At 40.0% G+C, this 21,752-nt stretch overlaps 1 long non-coding RNA gene across 1 annotated transcript in view; it reads right to left on the bottom strand.

The window, feature by feature from the left end:
- LOC308241585 overlaps positions 1–21,633 on the bottom strand; it is a 73,584-nt gene extending 51,951 nt beyond the window's left edge. The window contains exons 1-4 of the long non-coding RNA XR_013959871.1: positions 21,122–21,633; positions 7,210–7,350; positions 3,295–3,383; positions 617–709 (exon numbers count right to left, since the gene is read on the bottom strand). This is a non-coding gene — a long non-coding RNA (uncharacterized lncRNA). The remainder of the gene's footprint in view (positions 1–616; positions 710–3,294; positions 3,384–7,209; positions 7,351–21,121) is intronic.
- Positions 21,634–21,752: the final 119 nt, after the last annotated feature.

Here is a 21,752-nt window from a genome sequence, read left to right as displayed (position 1 = left end):
CTTAAGCACCTCGAATGAGGCAGGTGAGCACAGTCAGCCCTTAGCCCTGCTGACTTCAGAGTGGGAGGGTAATTGCAGCTGACTTGCAGCTTTACATTCTCAGAAGCTCCTCCTCTCTGGGATTTCCATAGGGGTGATGATTGCTGCATCAGTACTTCTTGTTCTTTTTCATTATCACAAAAGAAACGTAAGAGTGCAGAGATAATATTCTTTGTTGCCATTGTCACTGGGTTATTTTATTTAATTTTACTTTGCGATTTTAGGTTTTTAACATTGGTTTAACACAAAGCTTAAATTTTCTCAGCATAGTTCCAAGGAACAGAACAAGCATCAGGGAAAAGAAAAGGAAAAGGAAGCAAGTTTTAGCATTTCAAAAGGCACCAAGCAGCCCCATTAATACTGCGTTCCCTCTCTCTTAAAGAAGCCAAGCAGCCAGCCCGCAGCTCCCAGTCAGCCATTCTACCAGGAGAATCAACAACCTATACTCTGCAGTGTACTGTGTTGCCAGCGTGTTTTGTTTGTTTGTTTTATATTGTGTTCTAAGTACATTTAAGGTAGGCTAAGTTAAGCTATAATGTTTCGTAGCTTAGGTATATTAAATGCATTTTTTACTTACCGATATTGTAAATTTACAATGGGGTTATCGGGACATTGTAAATCCAAGGAGCATTTGCTTGGGCAGTGTGATCTTTTGTTAGGAAGTTGCCATCTGAATGGAAAGGCATGGGATAAAGTTAGTTGTTGACTTGGGCAACTTAAGCTAGTTGATCATCTGGAGAGTCTACCAGACGATGACATTAATTAGGTATAGCCACCAGATTTCCAGGAAGGCGTATCCCCTTTAAAGCTCATAAACTGAATGACAACTGCATCAAGATATGACCAAATGCTAAGAGACTAATTTGCCAGGCTCACAAGAGACACATATATATAAAGAGCCACCTACTCTTTGCCATTGATAAATATAACTGGACATATACTGGATATGTCAACCAATTGACTGTGTTATCAATTGTGAGAGGAAAAAACAAGATATAAACTTATCGACAGAATCCTGAAAATACACTGTCAAGACTGTAGAGTTAAGGATTTTATCATACTTTCAGTTTTCTAGGAATAGACCCAGCCTCCTAACATGTAAGACTTTTGACTGATTTTTAGTACACTCAACTTCTGACTTTAGCTAATTTTCAAGAATAGGTCTGCCCTTAGGTGGTTAGTAGAAATTTTTGTCTTAGAAGGGGCAAGTTTACAAACGCTCTCTTATGTCATTGCCTTAGTTACTAGGATTATGCCTTACATTTTGTTCTCACTAATGTTCTTCTCAGAGTTCTGAGTTGAGTCAACTGTGGGAAACACTGGCAGCTCACTCCTGTACTGACTATAGCATATCCAGTTATTGAATGGAAGACTGTACTACTAGTAAATGACCTTTATGGTCCTTCTGAACTCTGGTTTTATGGTTCTATGAATCTATTAATTCAGGAATAAAGCAAGGAGTGGGAGAAATTGGATAATTGGGGTAGAGGAATAAGAAGAGGGCCGATTTTCAGATAATTAAAGAAATTGTTTTTACTGAATGCAGAGATGTGAAATTATGTTTGTTGAATTGTCTCTACTTTCATATTCATAAGCAAACACCACTTTTGGCAGCTGTAAATTCAAGGAGGCTCTCCTGTGAGACAAACTAGGCAGATGCTCAGAGTTGTGCCTGTGCAGTGGCCTCCTCTATAAGGGCCCATGTACCTTGCACTGAATCACCATAAATACTTCCTGATCCCAGGCAGAAATTCCCTTGGCCTCAATTTTGTTCAGCTAAGTAGCTTACTCTGTTCATTTGTTCAAACAACTTTTACTGAGCACTAAGCCAGATGCTGGCATAGAAAAATAAGTAAGTATTATCCACTCACAGTCGAAAGAAGAGAAGGTATAAGAGGAATGGTTTTAAAACAGAAAGTTTTGTTAAAGGAACACACAAAGTGCTGGTGGATTCTGAGGACAGAAGGAGTGCCTGCAAGCACTTCTTAGCTGTGTTCCACCAATTTTGATATGTTGAATTTTCATTTATTTTAATGTACTTTTTTTATTTCTCTTGATACTTCCTTTTTATTTATTTTTACTTTTTTTAATACTTCCTTTTTAACCCAGGGATTATTTAGATGATTTTTGTTTTATTACAGAGTGTTTGAAGATTTTGCTGTAATCTTTCTCTTATTCTAATCTGATTTCATTGTGGTTGGAGAATGTACTCTGTATACTTTTAATTCTTTTAATTTTGTTGAGTTTTGTTTTGTGGCCCAGGATATGCTCTATATTGGCACTTGATCCACGGGCACTTGAAAAACATGTGCATCCTATTGTTGTGGGGGTGGAATAGTCTATTGATTAGATACTGTTGGTTGATGGTGTTGCTGAGTTCTATATGGCTAATTTTTGTCTAGTTCTATAATTGTTGAGAGAGGTATATTAACTATAATTTTAAATTTGCCCATTTCTCCTTTCAGTTTTTGATTTACATATTTTTCAGTTCTGTTGTTTGGTGCATACATATTTAGGATTATTATGTCCTTTTGGTATAGTGTATCTTTTATCATTATATATTTTCTCTCTCTGTCTTTGGTAGTTTTCTTTTAACTTGAGTCTACTTTATCTGATACTAGAGGCCTGATGCACGAAATTCATGCAAAGGGCTCGGCCCTCGCAGCCCCGGCTTCATCCGGAAGGTCGTCCAGAAGGACGTCCGGATGGTCATTTGGCTATCCAGTCTAATTAGCATATTACACTTTGATTATTATAGATAAGTATGGCCACACATGTTTTCTTTTGATTAATGTTTATATGACATATCTTTTTCTTTCTCTTTACTTTCAACCTGTCAATATTGTTATACTTGAAGTGAGTTTCTTATAGACAACATATAGTTGGATAGTGTTTTTTAATTCACTCTACCAGTCTCTGTCATTTGATTGTTATATTTAGACCATTTATATGAAATGTCATTATTAATATGTGAGGTCATAATTTGCCATTTTATTCTGTTTTATTTCTCTCTTTTCTTTTTACGCCTTCTTTGAGTTACCTGACAATTTTTAAGGATTCCATTTTGATTATCTATAGTATTTTTTAGTATACTTTTTTGTATAGTTTTTTGGTGGTTGCTTAAGGTATTACATACCCGTAATTTATCTACTGGTGTCATCACTTTACCAATTTGGATGATATGAATAATGGAATTATAAATGAAATTATTTCCAAAGTTTGTAACATTTAAATACAAGACATTACTTCTGGTACCTGAGAATCTCTTAATGTCATGAGGTCCAGTTTTCAGATCTTCCTCTTGTCTCCGGAGGTGCTTACCTATGAAATCCAGGTTGTCACTTCTATAGGAAAAAGAAATTCACTGAAATGCTTACCTAGAAAGTTACCAATTGTCCATGCTGATGAGCTATGGGATAGACTAGATAATTAAAATCCAGATTGACTTTCAAAATTCCAAATGTTAGCTGTATATTCTAACCTGTTAAACTTTTAAGAGGAAAGTTTAAAAATAATAAAATTGCATTACTAAAATTTCAACTGCTGATTTTATTCTTTTGCTAATATTTAATATAAAGAGAGAAATGGGTCATAAATGACTGACCTTGGGTCATCAGGCTGCAGGCCAGACTTTAAATGAGGCAATATGAATGGGCAGTTTGAACTTACAGATGTCAAGACTTGGATGTCAGATAGAGATGTAGGATTGAATCCCAACTTTGCTATTTATAAGCCATGCGACATTAAATAAATTACTTAACTTTTTTAAAACCTTTGTGTTTTTTATTTGTAAAGTGTGATCAATCACTTTTACTGCAAAAGTTTGTTGTGAGGATTAAATAACATAATGTATGTAAAAGGCCTAGCCTAGAGCAGGTGTTCAACACAAATGAGTTTTCTGGCTGTTCCTATTGATTTTCACAGAGAAAAACCAAATAATTGTACTTAGGTTTCCAAACTAGGCCTCTCTCATCAACTAAGGTTTGTACCTGGTGATGCCATTGTGACATATAAGCACAAGGTGGCAATCAGGGAGCAGAAAGGAATGCTAAATTTTTAATATTTTGGTAGTATTGAAGAAGCTCCCTCTTAAAGAGCTTTGAAAAAAACAAACTCATTTACTGATCACTGACTATGTGAGGAACAGGGGGTGGGCACTCTGACATCTGACATCATGGCTTCCTTTCAATGCATCCATCTTGTCTTCTCTGAGATCCAGAGAGATGAAGAGTCAAGCAAAAGGAGAGCTGACCTGAAAATTAAGTCTGGGATCCAGATTGGAGTTGTCTACGTAACTGTTTGACCTTGAAGAGGTTACTTAGCTTCTTTATACCTCAGTTTCCTCATCTAATAAATGGGACTAGACAAGTCTTTAGGAAATTGTGAGGGTGAATTAGGTCATGTCCATAAATACTCTTTAGATCTTTGAAAGAAAAGCTTTTACAAACCTATAAATGCATAATTAAATGTCATTATCACCATGATTATTGTTGATGATGGGGAACAGTTCACACATGCAAACTTCAGAGTTGGGAATATTTGTCACAAAGAATGTGAAGTGAAGACTCTCCTTTGGAGGATGTCTTTCCCCACTCTTTTTGCTGGGTTAAAACATCCCAATTCCACAAAAGTACTTTTGAGTGTAGAATTGGCATTTTATTGTCTAGCAAAAAAAAAAAAAGTGTCTACAAAGTACTCTGAGCCATTATCATCCTTCTGGCATGTTTTAAGTGGAACTAGAAAGATTTCACCTACCTGTACTTTTCACTGTAACGTAATACATTCTTTAAAAATATAAACAGCTGCCCTAGATGGTTTGGCTCAATGGATAGAGCATCAGCCTGTGGACTGAAGAGTCCCAGGTTCGATTTTGGTCAAGGGCACATGCCCAGGTTGCTGGCTTGGTCCCCAGTAGGGGGTGTGCAGGAGGCAGCCAATCAATGATTCATTCTCTCTCTCTCCCCCTTCCTCTCTGAAATCAATACACACACACACACACACACACACACACACACACACACACTCTAGAGGCCCAGTGCATGAAAATTCGTGCACTGGGGGGGAGGGTCATTCAGCCTGGCCTGCCCCCTCTCACAGTCTGGGAGCCCTCAGGGGATGTCCTACTGATGGCTTAGGCCCACTCCCTCTGGACTCCCTCTGCAGGAGGCAACCGGGCTGATCAGGGGAAGGCACCTCCCCCATCACCCCGCTGCTGCTGCCACTGCCGGCTGCCAGGGCTCACGGCTGCCTGAGCCCTGGGCCTCGCAGCTGCCAGGGCTCATGGCTGCCTGAGCCCATGGCTGCCTGAGACCCGGGCCTCTCGCAGCCACTGGGGCTCATGGCTGCCTGAGCCCATGGCTGCCTGAGCCTATGGCTGCCATGAACCCATGGCTTCTGTGAGCCCCGGGCCTTGCAGCTGCTGGGGCTTTGTCCGGCGTCTGCCCTAATTAGCATATTATCCTTTTATTAGTATAGATATATACTAGAGACCTGGTGCATGAAATTCAGGCACAGGTTGGGTCCCTAGGCCTGGCCACTGATCAGGGCCGATTGGGGCCTTCCGGCTGCTGGCCGGGGCCTTCCTTCCCCGGCTGCCAGCTGCCGGCTGCCAGTCGTGGCCCTCCTTCATTTTGCGCTGCCCATTTGTGGTCAGCACATGTCATAGTGAGTGATCAAAGTCCTGGTCTCCTGGTCGAACTCCTGAGAGGACACTTTGCATATTAGCCTTTTATATATACAGACATATACAGCAGTACAGTACCCAGTGTATTCCAGGTACTGTGCTAAGAGTTTATCTGCATTATGTCATTTAAATATTACAATAGCCTAGAACAGCGGTCGCCAACCTTTTGGACCTCACGGACCATCAGTGGTCCGCTGACCACTGGTTGGCGACGCTGCTCCAAAGGTTTCCTTAAACCAGCAGTCGCCAACTTTCGGACCTCACAGACCAAAAGCGGTCTGCGGACCATGGGTTGGTGACCGCTGGCCTGGAACACTCTTCACTCTCTTGCTTTCTTTAGTCTCTACTCAAAGGGCACCTACTTAGAGAAGCTCTTCAGACTACCCTATATAAAAGAGTAACCTACTCCCTCTCCCCCAATCCTTTTACCTGGCTCTATTTTTCTCCATAGTCAAGCATCTGACTAGTCATCATCTGACATAATTACATTTCTTTGTATATTCTCTGTCTCTCCCAATAGAATGTAAGGTCTGTAAGGGCAGGATATTGTTTTGTGATCTGTCTATCCCCAACATCTAAGACAATGCCTGGCACAAGGATGAGTGCTCAAAAATATTTGTGAGCAAATTAATGACCCTTTGAATAGGATAAGATTATACCGTTTTGCTGGTGATGAAACAGAGACTTCAAGATTTGCCTATGGCCACAATAAATGGCAGAGCTGGAACTGGAAACAAAGTCTATCTGATTTTAGTGTAATCGCTAACTATCTATCGACCTCATGCCCAACAGCCTTCAGGGATGATCACAAAGATGATACTCTATTGCTGTGGTGCCTTTCTGCCAGAAGAGTCATGAGGGCAATACAAGTGAGATAAAGGAAAGGGATGTGTCTAAAGTGTCAGATAAACTGGGGGAAATAATTAGATTCTAGTAAATTGTCCCGTTTTCCCATTCTAACACCATTCACATCTAAAAAAGATGTATCTGTCAACTTTCTCTTTAGGTCTAATTAGAAGACCTATCATTTCAGAGGCCCCACATCTCTCCCCTCTCTTGTCTACCTTCTACGCCCTCTCTATTAGTGTGCTGGAGCCTCAAGTTCAGATAAAGAGAAAAAGGGAAATCACACTTATTAAGCATTTAAAATGCATTGCTGCTGCTTTAGGCATGCTACATTCTTTATCTCTACTATACACCAATTTACAGGCAGTGGGTATTTTAAATCCATGTTTACAGATGAGGAAACTGAGGCTCAAGGAAGCTAAATATCTACTGTAAGTTGTCTCAGCCTGACTTCAAAGCTCATATTCTCTATCTGTATAGATTAGTGAAGACAGAAACTAGAGTAAACCCACTAGGATTTTTCTGACTAAGATCTTGTTTGGTCTACTAGGAAACTGATGACAAATACCAGTTATTGAAATAATGGATACTCTCAAGACTGCAGGGACTATAACCTCAATGCAAAATGACAAGATTGGTACCTTCATACTTGGTTGAGATGTGTTCTCGCTGTCCTCTATACTTGGTCCTAGGATGCTCTTTCTGTGTGGGAAAGACCAGGAGCCGGGGCTGGGCATTCTATAACCTTGAGCCTTTACTTTCTCCAGATAGGATGCTTATGCCTAGGAAAGAAGACCGTGGTTAAAAATAGGTTATCCTAGGAGTATGGTAGTCAGGCTATGAGAAAATGGATCTTAATCTGGAAGACAGAAGGAAAGGAATGTTGAGGGAAGGCAGTCCTGGAAGGAAAGGTGGTTGGGCTCCAGGAACAGGAATGGAATTGGACCTGACAGTTTCCTTCCCCATTCTCTCTACTTTCTTCCCCATCTCCTCTCTCAATTCCTTCCTCCCTCATTCCCTTGGCCATCATCTTACACACTTTCTGTACCACTCCCTACCCACCTCCCAGCCTCTCTATCTTCCACCTTTCCTTATAAAAATACAACCTCAGACAGAAACAGGTTCTGAGGAAAGTACAAATGCCTGATATATGTAAGAAAAGCTGCCAATCTCTCTGCAAACATAAGAAATTGAAAACAAAGCTAACAAACCTTGGAGGGGATTTTAAACAGGGGAGGGAATATGGTGAGAACATTTTTTTAAACATGCTCCTTTGTTTGACTCAATATTTTAATGCAGTGTATAATTCTTAGGATACATCACCAAAACAGAAGATTTAAAACCTGAAAGTTTGTTTAAAATGCCAACAAATAGACTAGTGTTTTGGTATTTTAAAATAACATGGTATTGTTGTATATGGAAAACTAGTTTCACAATTACCAGCTAGCTTTCTTTTTCCACATCTGAAGGATTTCTTTTACCTTGGGACCTTAATTGGAAAAAAAATGATCAGTAATGAAAAAGCAAAGGGCAAGGTATATTCTAATATGAACAATTTAAAGTTTGTTAAGAATTATTGAAACCTATTTAGATATGTATCAATTTCATTTAACATGAAGACACACTTTGAGTAGTTCTGGGGTTAACTACATAAATCAGAAATCTTTTGAAAAGTTCTAAAAGCTAAAAGTTGGTGGTGTTTTGTTTTGTTTTGATTTGATTTGTTTTGCAACTCATTCCTGGTAAGACCTAACCTGACCTGAATTTATTTAGTGGCAAAACTTGAACTGAGCTCACATGTCATGTGTCTATTTATAGTCTTTATTTCCCATTTAGTATGAATATTCATATCTTTCTCTGAAGAAATAATGTTTAATTACAGTTCTGCTGTATACCCCACCAAAGTGTTATAGATGATATATATATATATATATATATATATATATATATATATATATATATATAGCTTAAATAAACTCATATTATTTTGCTCAAATCTGACAATTTCTGAATTCTGAAAACCTGTGGTTCCAAAGGTTTGGGATAAGGAATTGAGGATCACCTTTCTCAACTTGGGTATTAATAGCTGCATAAAAAAAATGTTAAAGAAAAAATATATCTTAGAGATCTTCCAGTCCAACATCTTCCCCTTTTTTTAAAAGGTGAGAACTAGTGTCTATAGAGGAAGTACTTTCAAACACACAAATGGTAACTCATAAAGTTAGAACAGCATTGCCAAACCCTGTCTCTGATTCCGGAGAAAGTCAGCCAGGGGCTCCTGTGCTGTCGGGCCTGAATCATCTACTTTCACGGTCATGATTCTGCGTCTGGCTTTCATCTGCCTCTCTCAGAGGCTGAGAGAAGCACAGGCCATGCACGGTTTCTGAGAATCTTGGTATGCTTTTTAAAATGCTAAAACAGGCCGAAACCGGTTTGGCTCAGTGGATAGAGCGTCGGCCTGCAGACTGAAGGGTCCCGGGTTCGATTCCGGTCAAGGGCATGTACCTTGGTTGCGGGCACATCCCCAGTGGGAGGTGTGCAGGAGGCAGCTGATCGATGTTTCTCTCTCATCGATGTTTCTAGCTCTCTATCCCTCTCCCTTCCTCTCTGTAAAATATCAATAAAATATATTTTAAAAAAAAATAATAAAAAAAAAATAAAATGCTAAAACAGGATTACAAAAATTGTCATGCTTATATTGAGGTTTTTTTGTAACAGTTTTGTTAACATATGATAAAAGCAATATATTTTTGCTATGCACAAAATAATTACAGGATTATCTTACTAAATTTATTAATATTATTACAAATATCAATTGATAAAACATTATAGGTATTATCGTCCATCCCTGAAAAGCATGTTTAAAATTATATAATGGCCCGGCCAGTGTGGCTCAGTGGTTGAGTGTTGACCTATAAACCAGGAGGTCATAGTTCGATTCCCCGTCGGGGCACATGCCTGGGTTGTGGACTTGACCCCCAGTGTGGGGTGTGCAGGAGGCAGTCGATCAATGATTCTCTCTCATCATTGATGTTTCTGTCTCTTCCTCTCCCTTCCTCTCTGAAATCAATAAAAATATATATTTTTTTAAAACTGTATAATAAGCATGACCTTCTTTCAAGTCTGTAAGTGTATTTCTAAGACAGCCAACTATATAACCTTATTTGGAGATAACAACAAAAGTCTGTAGGGCTTTGAATGCGAGGTCCAGGCCTTGTGTCCAGCCTCCTGGACTGTCCCTGAATTGTTGACTTTTATGTTTTAAGGCTCATCTGCCAACTGCACAAAACTCCAGTCTCTGAAGCTGCCCAAAGTTGGGTCTTTCAAGCATGGGTTTCCCTGCACTATTCTTTTGCTGGATTTATATTATTCTTATGTTTTGCTTCTGTACTTAATAGTTATAGAAAAGACCCACATATATCAGGAGCCATGATTCTCCCTCCAGTTAAAATCCCTCGGAAGGTCAGCCACCCTTCTCAGTTCTATAGTGAAAGGACAGGCTGTTAGGGACCTATGTCTCTAAAAAAAGCCTCTTGAAAAAAAGGCTGACTTCTGAGCCAAGTATTGCCTGGAAGACTCTCCTCTCACTCAAAAACCTTTTCCTCTTTGGTTGTTTCCTGCCTCTCACTGTAATTGTCTCCCTGGCAGAGGAACCACCTGCTCTGGTCCTCTGGGAGCTGAACATAGCCAACTGACCTGGGTTTTTCTCGTTAACCACTTCAAGCCTATCACACATGTGTTATTATTTACTCTCTGCAGGCAAGGAGGCAGAGGTTGAGAGAAGTTATGTAATTTGCCCGAGGTCTTATTGCTAGCAAATGGCACAAGCAATGGCATCAAAACCCATGCCTTATTCCACTATCCTAGAGAGGCTGGGTGGTCTATTCCTTCTGACTTCTATAAAGTTAATGACTTAACTCCACTATTCTGTGGCCCACACTTCTCTCTCTTTTCTTCAGGGAATTCATGAAATGCTTTTCTAAATGCCTTGAATTCTTTATAAAATGTGTGGTAATTCCTTTAAAAAATAAGATTAATTCTTGATTACCTACTGTGTACCAAGCCCTCTGTCTACCATGATTTATTCCAAGTGAATCGATGTGGGATCCTAGTGATCAACTCTTCCTCTTAGTAATTCATAAACAATTCCTTTAATCTGCTATTCCAAGAATCTAGCCCAGGATGCACATTGAAGTAACTAAGTTTGCAGAATCCAATTTTTTCACCTTTTTAGAAAATCAAACTATTTATACATCTACAGAAAACTTTCTCAACCTCCCTGATACCTCAGAAAGATAACCAAAGTGGGCTGGCTTCCTCATTTTTAACTTTTTTCCATCACTCCAACAAATCTAATAGCAGAATACAACTTCATGCATATTTGTTTGACTTGTTTTGTGTTTTTTAAGTGGGGCTGCCTCTTCTCTTAGTTATTACTGAGGCAGCTGAATTGACTGCCTTTTTCTCCCAGGGTCTGCCCAAATGAGAAAAAGCTCTCTGACCCCAGGGAAGCCTTACTCCTAGATCTGGGATTTATATGCTTAATTGTATAAAATCAAGCAGTGGGTCCTTTTATAGACTTGCTGCCTTTAACACTTTTCTGGTTAGGGTTACCTGCAGCTGTTTTGTGGAATTGTTCTTTCTATTGCTGCATAACCACCCCAAGGCTTTGTGCATTAAAATAACAATTTATCATTGTGTCTCATAGTGCTGTGGGTTGACTAGACTCAGCTGGAAAGTTCTCACTTGGGGGTCTCTCAACTGGTTGCAGTGAGTCTACTATGGTCAGGACAGGCTTACTGGCACGTGACCTATGTGGTCACGCAGGGCCCCCTGTTTAGAAGGACCTCACACTTGATTCAATACCTGCTGCTGCTGTCTTTAATCCCTTAATACTTTTTGAACAGGGAACCCAAAATACTCATTTTGTACTAGGTCCTATAAATTACGAAGTTAGTCTTGGCTGAGGTTGCAGTCAACTGAAGACTTTGATTAAACTGGATGTCCAACATGCCTCATCACAAAGCTGGCAGCTGATGCTGGCTGTTGACTGGGAGCTCCACTGAGATGTCACCTGCAGTCCCCACATATGACTTCTCTGTGTGGTGTGGGCTTCTCAGAGAATTTCAAGAGCGAGTGCTCCAACAGTCACAAGCAGAAACTGAAATGCCTCTTATGACCCCACCTGGGAACACTCAGAATATCTTGTCACTTGCAACATTCAATTGGTCAAGCTAGTCATTAAGACCAGCCCAGACTGAAGGGTAAGTGCAACGGACTCCACCTCTTGATGGGGAGTTGCAAGATCACATTGCAGAAGAGTCTGTGGGATGAGATATTGTTGTGTTCATCTTTGGAAAAATACATTCTACCCCAGAGCTATTTGGGGCACGTCATTGCTTTGTTTGGGTGCTCTGCCTCACACAGGCTTCCCTGCAAGCTCTGCCCTGTTGGTAGGCATTCATTACCAAGTGTGGATAGAAAAGAGAGCTTCTGGGTATTAGCCCTGTCTTTTGGTGTCTTTCTAATGTGATTAAAATGGGTCTTGCTTGGAATCTCTTCAAATCAATCATGTGTCTATGAGAAGTGTGCTTATGGGGGATTCTGATCTTAAGGTGGAGTAAGGACTGCTGGGAGGAACTACCTTTTGTCACAATTCATGTTGCATAAAAATACTAAGCTTTTCTAGATTACATTGCTAAATCTTGAAGCCTTCAGATCTAAGACCTTAGAGATGAAAGAAAAGGTTTGGTGTTTGATAATCTTGTAATAAATACCAATTCCACCACTTATTAGATAGGTAAACCTCTGAGTACTTCAGTTTCTTTACTTACAAAGTAGGACTAATGATACTCCCATAGGGACTATTGTGATGATTAAGTAGGATAATGTATTAAGTGTTCAAATAGGTACTGTTATTAATGAGTATATCACTTGTCTTTGATTCAAGTCACTCCCTTTTAGATTTCCTTTGCCCTGAACACTCATAGTTGAGCTCTTAGACCCACCCAGATCCTCTGGGGTGATTTACTGGTGTAGACATAATGAAAGCAAACAAAGAATGGCATGGTCCTGAAGCCTCTGTACTAGAAGGTGTAGTATAAGGTGTTGATTCCCACTCTCGATGTTGAGGACTGGCAAAATTAGTAGTGATGGTAATTAACATTTACTGAGCAATTTACTTAAATGGGTTAGAAACTTTTGATTTAATCCTCACTACAACCCTGTGAGGTGGGTACTGTTTTATTCCTAATATTAAAGATGAAGAAATAGTAATTTGGCAAGAATAAGCCATTTGTGCAAAATCACCAGGGTGGTAAACAGTGAGCCAGGATCCAAACTGAGGTCTCTCTGGCCCCAATGTGCTTTACCAACCAGCTATATAGCCTCCCAGATAGATTAAAGCATTAACATATCTGAATCCTTTACATGTGACCTGAGGCTTTGTTTAGTGACTGATTTGGGAGCTTAAGAACTTAATATTTTACTAAGTCTGGTTGTAAGACCTTGTTGAGGAAAGTTTCTAAAGTCATCCAATTTTTAGGCTGCTGGTATAAATTCCTTTGGAGGATTGTTATCTTGTGGTGGGTCAATCCCTCATGTTTGTGGCTGGGTAGCATTCAGCGAGGCCTCTGCCATTTGGCATTTTTCCTGGCAGGCAGCCAAAGGAACTGAGTATTTCTCTGTTTTTCTTTTACTTTAATTCTTAACCATTTCCTCTCAACATAAACAAAAGGAACTCAGAGATTGTACTAGTGGAAATGCATTTCAAAAAGCTGTTGTGGGGGAAATGTGTAGCTAGAGGGGAAAGGGAAAAAAAATGATTGAGGGAAAGAAGGAAACAGGGCCCTTAAAATTATTAACAGAATTCAAAATCTACTTGAGCTAGAAAGGTTCTGTCTAATTTTAAAAGCTACTTAAATTCCTCCAAAGAGAGGTTCTCTAAGTATAAATATATGGTTAGGAACCTCCTAATGAGCCATGGAGAATTACTAAGGTGATTATTTATTTGTATTGTGTCCTCAGTATTTCCCTTTAACAAACATTTACAATGGCCTCTTTCCTAACATTTAATTTCTAAACTTGATGTAAAGTAGCAGAATTGGCTTAAGTTTGGATCCTTTTTCTTTCCTCTTCTACTGACTTAGAAAAGGTGCTGGTAGCTCTTTACAAACCACTGAAATGATTACGCAGCTTTAGGGATCCTTTCCAAGAGGAAACCACTTTTCCTTCATTTTTCTTTTTTTTGAGCACTCTCTGCTCTGCTTTAAGTATTTTACATGTATGAACTCATTGGATCTTCAAAATCCTAAAAGATCTCTAAGAATTACAACCCTATTTAACAGATAAGGAAACAGGCTTGGAGAGGTTAAGAAATGAGTCCAGGTCACATGGCCATTAAATGGGGTGATGGTTTGATTTTGATTTTTGCTAATCCTCACCTGAGGATATTTGTCCCATCAAATTTTTTAGAGAGAGTGGAAAGGAAGGAGGGAGGGGAGAAGAGAGACACAGAGTGAGAGTGAGGGAGAGAGATAAACATTGATGTGAGAGAGGCACATCAATTGGTTGCCTCCCACACACACCCCAACCAGGGCCGGGGATCAAATCTGCAGTCCAGGTATGTGTCCTTGATTAGGAATTGAATCTGAAACCCTTGGGTGCATGGGCTGATGCTCTAACCACTGAGAAACACTGACCAAGGCATGGGGTAATGGTTTGATGGGAGGTGGGAAGCAGGCTTTATTCCATATCATCCCAATGGAATCAGTGTCACACAGCTGGAGATGAAGCCCAGGCTCTGCTACCCCTCAACTCGCTTATGCTGCTTGTAATGTTCCTGAAGTTCTCACAGTATGTATTTCAACTAATCCCAATGAAATCTATAACCCAAGCCCATGAGCAAGTAAGTGTGTTCCAGTCCCTAATGCATTTTCTATCCTCTCTCCTTCAATAGGTTCAGAGCTCCTGGGCTGTACGCCTGTAGAGGTTGGAAGGGATTCTATTTCTTTATTCCCTCACTTGACAGACACTCACACACACAGGCAAAAAGGCATAGTGTCAGAGTGCAAACACTGGAACCAGACTTTGAATTGTAACTTTGCCATTTACGCGCTCAAGGTCACACAGCTTGTTATTGAAATTTTTGGTGCCTCAGTTCCCTTATGTAAAATGGATTAATGATAACATTGGTCTCACACAGTTATTCTGAGCTTTAAATGAGTATTAAATGCTTAGATCTGTGCCTGGTACACAGTAAATGCTCAATAAGTATAAAGTATCGTTAAACAGATATTTAGAAAATAGAAGAATGCTAAGCACTGGAAATAAAAGGACTTGTAATCTACTGGGAAATACGAGGCACATTCCTCCAATAGATCCATTTACATGCTAAGCACCAGGGTGGGGGAGGTGTGAAGGTGCTAAACAAAACACCCTCTGCAAATATTTACAAACTACTAGAAGAGGTAAATAAACAAACAATGACATTTCAGTGTGATAAGTATTGCAAATGGGGTAGAAATGAGTAATATTAGACACATGGGGGGACTGAGGTCATGGTGTTTGAGGGTCAGAGGTGGCTCCTTACAGGAAGTAAACTCAAAGTAAGACCTGGTAGATGAGAAGGAATTTGCAACATTAGTTATTAGGACAATATGTGAATTGTAAGATGTATGAAAGACATGGAGCATGTGCCTGTGCATGGGGTAGAGTGAGTAGTCCTACATGGCTTGAGGGTTAGGGTGCATAGGGTGGGAGACAGGAAGAAGGAGGCTGGAAAGATGGCACCAGATTACATAATGGGGAGCCATGAAAAGCTGTCAAGTCTAGGAGTGATATGATCAGATGATCCAGACCAGATTTTAAGTCAGGGCCAACAGTTACAGTGATACTCCTAGAGAGAAATGAAGGCCTGCATTGGAGTGCTAGCCTTGGGATCCAGAGAGGAGATGTTTGGGAGATAATAGGAAGAATTGTTAGAATGTAATGACTGAATAGAGCAGAATGGAAAAGCAGTACATTGTCACTGAAAATAGGTATCTTTAAAGCTATTATGGGTACTTCGCTGGTGGCATATGGGAAGAATGTGAGTTTTTGGAGCTGAGTGAAACTGAATTCAAATCCAATCTCCACCATTTACTGGTTTCATGTTTAGTATGGATAATAATCCTACCTCAAAGTTTGTTATATAATAATATACGAATACATGTAGAGCAGCACCTAGTACAGTGGTTGAAACATAGTAAGCACTCAGTACATGATAGCTGTGAGTATCCTGGGATTGGAAAATAGAACATGATCAAAGGTTCATGCCAGACAGCAATGGTTCTTAGTCCTTTGATCATCATAGATGTTTTTTATTTATTGAGATATAATTCATAGGCCATTAATTCACCCATTTAAAGTTTATAATTCAATGTATTATTTTTTTTTTAGTATATTCTCAGAGTTGTACAACCACCACCACAAGTACAATCTAATTTTAGAACAATTTACTGGCCCCTAAAAGAAACTCCATACCCATTAGCAGTCACTGCCCATTCTTCTCAACCGCCCCTCCACAGCCCTAGGCAGCCAGCAATCTACCTTCTGTTTTTGTAGATTTGCTCAGAAATATTTCAGGAGTCTGATGAAAGTAGCTTCTACCCTGGTAATATGCAAAATTTTGTGTGCAATGTCAAAGAAATCAGACCCCAGGTTAAAATTTAAAAGGAATACCCAATCTCTACAAAGTTGGCACTGAGGAAGAAACTCCCAGTGGGGGTGGTGGGCAGCTAGCCCTTTTAGCCCTCACTCTGGTACCTCTCCCTGACCTGAGATCTCTGCGCGTGCATACACATACACACAGTGCTCCAAAGTTTCTACACATAATTTCTAGCCTTGGAGACTCCATTTCCTTCACTCTTACAATTTGTTTCCTCTGGGAGCAGCAGAAACCTAAGACATTCAAGCCAGCAATCAAAAGTAGCACCTCTGATCAGTTCAAGCTATTGAGATAATGGTTACCATTCATTCAGTGCTATTATGTCTCAGCATTGTGCTTATAACGGTCTCTTCTAATTTTTCAGTTTTAGGAATACTACCTGGACATGTTCTGTCTCAGCTCTCTGGTAAATAATATGATGTCACCATGAAGAAAGGTTCTGCCAACATCTTTGCTGGGTATTGTTGCCTTTAATCCACTTCACAGAAGCCAAAAACAGTTGCAGTATAGAGGGAACTTTTCTCTTAGTAAAAAAGAGCAATAGAGCAATGTTTACATTCCCATTGGATCAGGAAGAAATGTCTTTGCCCTCTCAATGCCTAAACTATCAGGTTGAAACTTCAAGAATGTGTTGAGTTGGCCCCTTTTAGAATAACAAATGAGAATTTTGATTATAGAATATTTTCCTGGTTTAAGTTTAAATCTTATTACCATGTTAGTTGAGGGATTCTTCTTGAAAAAGGAAACTGGAAGCAACTTAAAAACACACACAGATAGAACTGCCTGGTATTCACCACAGGATCTGTCCTCCAATTTGCCACCCCAAACTCAGCTCATTTGGCTACAGACACTCGTATGTCTACACAATCCCTGCAAACAAATATCTTAACAGCCAAAAAAGCAGAACTAACCCAAACATCCACTAACAGGTGAATGAATAAAGTGTAGTCTCTTCATACAATGGAAAATTATTCTATCTAATAAAGGGGGAATATGCTAATTGACCCTCACACCTTCACAAAGATGGTGGCACCCACAGCCAATAAGGAGGGAATATGCTAATCAACTGCCCCGCCCTCAAAGATGGCGGCGCCCACAGCCAATAAGGAGGGAATATGCTAATTGACTGTCACACCCTCAAAGATGGTGGCACCCAGTCTCCTCAGCCCCACAGCCGCCCAGGGCCGCCCAAGGCTCATGTAACCAGGGCCTACTGAGGCTTTGCACTGCCAGCAGTGGCAGCAGCAGAGGTGTGATGGGGCGTCACCTTCCCCTGATTGCTGGGTCACTTCCCGCCCATGGGGGCTCCCGGACTGTGAGAGGGGGCAGGCCGGGCTGAGGGACACCTCCTCCTGTGCATGAATTTTCATGCACCAGGCCTCTAGTTCAGTCATAAAAAGGAAGTACTGATACATGTTACAACATGGATGAACCTAGAAAACATGCTGAGTAAAAGAAACTAGTCACAAAAGACCATGTACTACAAGATTCCATCTATATTAAATGCCCAAATAGGCAAATCTATGAGATAGAAAGTAGATTATTGCATGCCTAGGACTGGTGTGGGAGAGAATGAGGAATGACTGTTAATGAGTATGGATTACCTTGGGGGTGTATGTGTGATAAAAATTAGATAGTGGTGATAATTGTACAACTTTGTGAATAGACTAAAAACCTTTGAATAGTACTCTTTAGATGGGTAAATTATATGGCATGTGAATTATATCTCAATAAAGCTGTTTTTATTTTTAAGAGTGCAATGCAGGATAACAAGTGAAGTTTAAAATCAAGAGGATCAACCTTCAAAGTAAATTTGAGGTGGCAAAATAGAGAGTGTAATATTTCTATATTTAGCTTCGATATTCTAACTTTAGCAAGAGCCTCAACTTGCAAGATTATACTTAGCATTCCATCCTGAGACATAGATGTTATGCCCTTTCTTCACAAGAACCACCTTTAGCCTGGCCGGTGTGCCTCGAAGGTTGAGTATCAACCTATGAACCAGGAGGTCACAGGTTCGATTCCCGGTCAGGGCACATGCCTGGGTTTCAGGCTCTGTCCCTAGTGGGGAGCATGCAGGAGGCAGCCAATCAATGAGTCTTTATCGTCATTGATGTTTCTATCTCTTTCTCCCTTCCTCTCTGAAATCCATAAAAATATACCTTAAAAAAGAACCACCTTTATTGCTTTTATTTTAAAAATGCATAATGTATTTAAAGTACATTAAAAATTAGAATTTCTTATTTACATTTTATGTGGTGTTCCAAAAGTGTTTTAACAGAATAATAGTTTTCTCTTGCTACAGGTGGCAGCAATATAATGTTCCTCACAAGTATAATAGTTGGGTGTCCAGGCTGTGAGATCAGACTGCTCTTTCAGGCAATGTGAATTTGGGAGAGGTTCTTAATCTCAGTCTTCCTATCTGTAAAGGGGAAGTAGAGATACTAATACTACTTACTTCACAATGTTGATGTTCTGAGAATTAAAGGAAAAAAATGCATGTAAGGTACTTAGCACAATGTTAAGTGTATAATAAAGGCTCAAATTATACTTGTTAGTAATTATGATTAAAATATAGTAACAGTAATAGAGGATTGAGATTATTAAGAAATGGGTGAAAACAAGTTGTAATGTGGTTGAAAACTGAGTATTAGCATCCTAAAGGGAAGTAAGGGTTGCAAGGAGGTATAATATTGTTGCTCACTTTCATAACCATTAAGCAAACATATTGGATATTTAATCAAGATATTTGGATAGTTTTCAGCATTTAATGTTTTGAGAGCATGCTATAGGTAAAGGCTATGAAGTTGTGTATTTTTCAGAGAACAATATGTGATTTAAGTTTGCTAAAGAGAGTGTGCTACATTTCTCATCAGTGGTACAACTTGTCACTTTATAATGCATGCCTTTAATTTGAATAAGTCTGCCATGAAGTCTCCTTTCTTCCTCCCTTAGGTTTATTCAGCAATATTATTTTCTAATGAAAGTAGCAGGGACATTTAAATATTTTTAAAAACTATTTTAACTTCTTAGGAGAAAGGAAACTTTAGTGAAAATAGTTACTTAAAAGGTAACTAGAGGCCCAATGCACGAAATTCGTGCAAGTATAGGCCCTTGCAGCCCCAGCTTTGTCCAGAAGGTCGTCCGGATGGTCATTCCGCTGTTCAGCCGTTCGGTCAATATTATGCTTTTATTATTATAGATGATTGATTTGAGATGTAAAAGAATTATTTTGAAATTTATTTGTATACTTTAAAAATGGTCTTTAAAAATTTCCTGGATTAACCAAAATTCCAGGAAAGAAGGAATTTGAAAGTGCTCACAAGTTTTTCTCCCTTCCCCCAAATTTTATTCATATTTTTAAGCTATATTAATAAGGTAAATCCTCTACAGAGCATTAAGTGAACCTCATAAATTCATAGCCATATAATTCCTCTATGTGTAGCTTATATTTAAATATTCTTATTGTAATAGTGCTTGGTGATCATAAAAATCTATTTGAAGAAACCAGGGATCTGTACAAAGGATAAAAATGACTACGAACAGGGCAGCCCCACTCCCCAGACTATGGCAGAAGTAGGTAAGTTACTTAGTCCCTTTGTGCTTCATTTTCCTCACCTTAGAAATGAGTTGATGTGAGGATGAAGTGAGATCACACATGTAAAGTACACCAAGCACATAGTAAAACATCAAGTTTTAGCTCTTAGTATTGTGGCAGTGGCCAGAAAGAGGTAAGTTGTAGCATATATCTCAAAGATGCAGCTATTAACAACCCTTGGTAAAAAGAAAATGTTTTTAAAGCATGGAGATCTTCCAAATTGCACTTAAGCTATTTTCAAAGTTGCTTGAAGAATGTGGTCAAAAACTCATTGTCTTTTATCTTGGTAGGATCCACAAGAGCCAGAGCTTATAGAAGGGGATGGGGTGTGTGTGTGTGAAAAGGGAGTGTGTGTGGCAGGGACTGAGGCAACAGAGAAATAGGTGACTTTGAGGAGTGGGGGCTGGATTCAGAAAAAAAGAAAACCACCAGGCTTGCTGCCACATGCCTGTAATGTGACTCTGTCTTTTATTTTCTCTGGCAGGGAACTGGTTTAAAATCTGCTCAGAAATTAATAAGATCACATTCAGCCATGCTACATACTTTGCCTGATGGGCCAACAATATTTAAATCTTACTAAATACTGGAAATTAAGAATTGACTGACTTCTATCAGAAGGCAGAGTTTGGATGAAGGAGTTGATGTCCACAGTCTCCTAGTGGAGTTAGAAACCAGCGTTAACTCCTGGCACTGCCATTTAAACAGAGGTGTGAACTTGATAAGTCATTTCGCCTCTGAAATGGTTTCATCATCTGTGAAAAGGGAAAAGCACCTACCTAAAAAGTTGTCCCGGTTAAGGTTATTCACAGCACTTGGAACATAGAGGTGCATTTTCTATTATATTTTGTGTTAATGGGAAAAAGTTTAAAAACTATGATGATCTACTTAAACACTTACAGTGTTACCAAATATGCTTGACTATGCATTGACACTCAATTTCCTTAACAGACGAATTTCCTTAACAGACGTTGATAGTCTCAACTAATATGAATGCTTTAAGTACGCGACAAGTCGCTGACATTTTCCTCTCCTGTACCTCTCAGCACACCGTACGCTCAGATGCTCTAAAATGTTATTTCTTGAGCACATTTTACTAACACCTAATCCTTGGCTTGCTGGACACTAGTGGACAACGGACTCTAGAAAGTGTTTCTGCAAACAGTGCCTTTTCGAGGCTTGCCCGGTGTCTAGCTATTGCTGCCCCGTAAGGAGTTAATTAAAGCATCCGTCGCAAAACCGTATTTCTCACCCAGAAAAGGCGCGCAACACTCCCACGTGATAGTTGTCCTTTTAATAATTCTGCTGTCCAAGTTCACGTCTCTGCGAGAAGCAGCATATTCTGCGTCACGTTAAACACTGTCGATGCATTATTAGGGATACAGGAGGGCGACTCCAGCAACTGTGCAGCGAGGGACTTGAACTGAAACAGGTCGGGTCCTGTCTGGGTGAGGCCAGTGAGGCACCTCAGCAATCCCCCGCTGGCCCCGGAAGTTTGTGAGTCTCCAGTAGTAAGATCTGGGAGTCACCTTGACCCTCCCGCAGAGGTGGAGAAAGTTAGCCTTGAACCGGAGACTGGGGGAGTAACACCAAAGATAGAACACTTTCGGGAGCAAAACACGCAGTCACGTTTTCCTGTTTTCAGCACAGCTCGAGAGTCGAGAGTTTAAGGGTTGCAAGAGCAGGTGGCAGGACTCCGCCCACCGCCGCATTTCCCCTCCCTCACCTCGCACACCCCACTCCCTCCATGAAGTCGGGACTCCCAGGCGCGCGCGAAGAGTTGTCGCGCTGTGCATTCTGGGAATTATAGTCCCGGTGTCGGGAACCTTCTCGGTAAAAGCAACTCTGGCCTACATACCCCATGGTGCCCTGCGGCGCCGGCC

This window comes from Plecotus auritus (genome assembly GCF_963455305.1).
Source record: "Plecotus auritus genome assembly, chromosome: 2".
Taxonomy (NCBI): domain Eukaryota; kingdom Metazoa; phylum Chordata; class Mammalia; order Chiroptera; family Vespertilionidae; genus Plecotus; species Plecotus auritus.
Note: the sequence above shows the minus strand (reverse complement) of the source record. Positions and strands in the feature narration are given on the sequence as shown.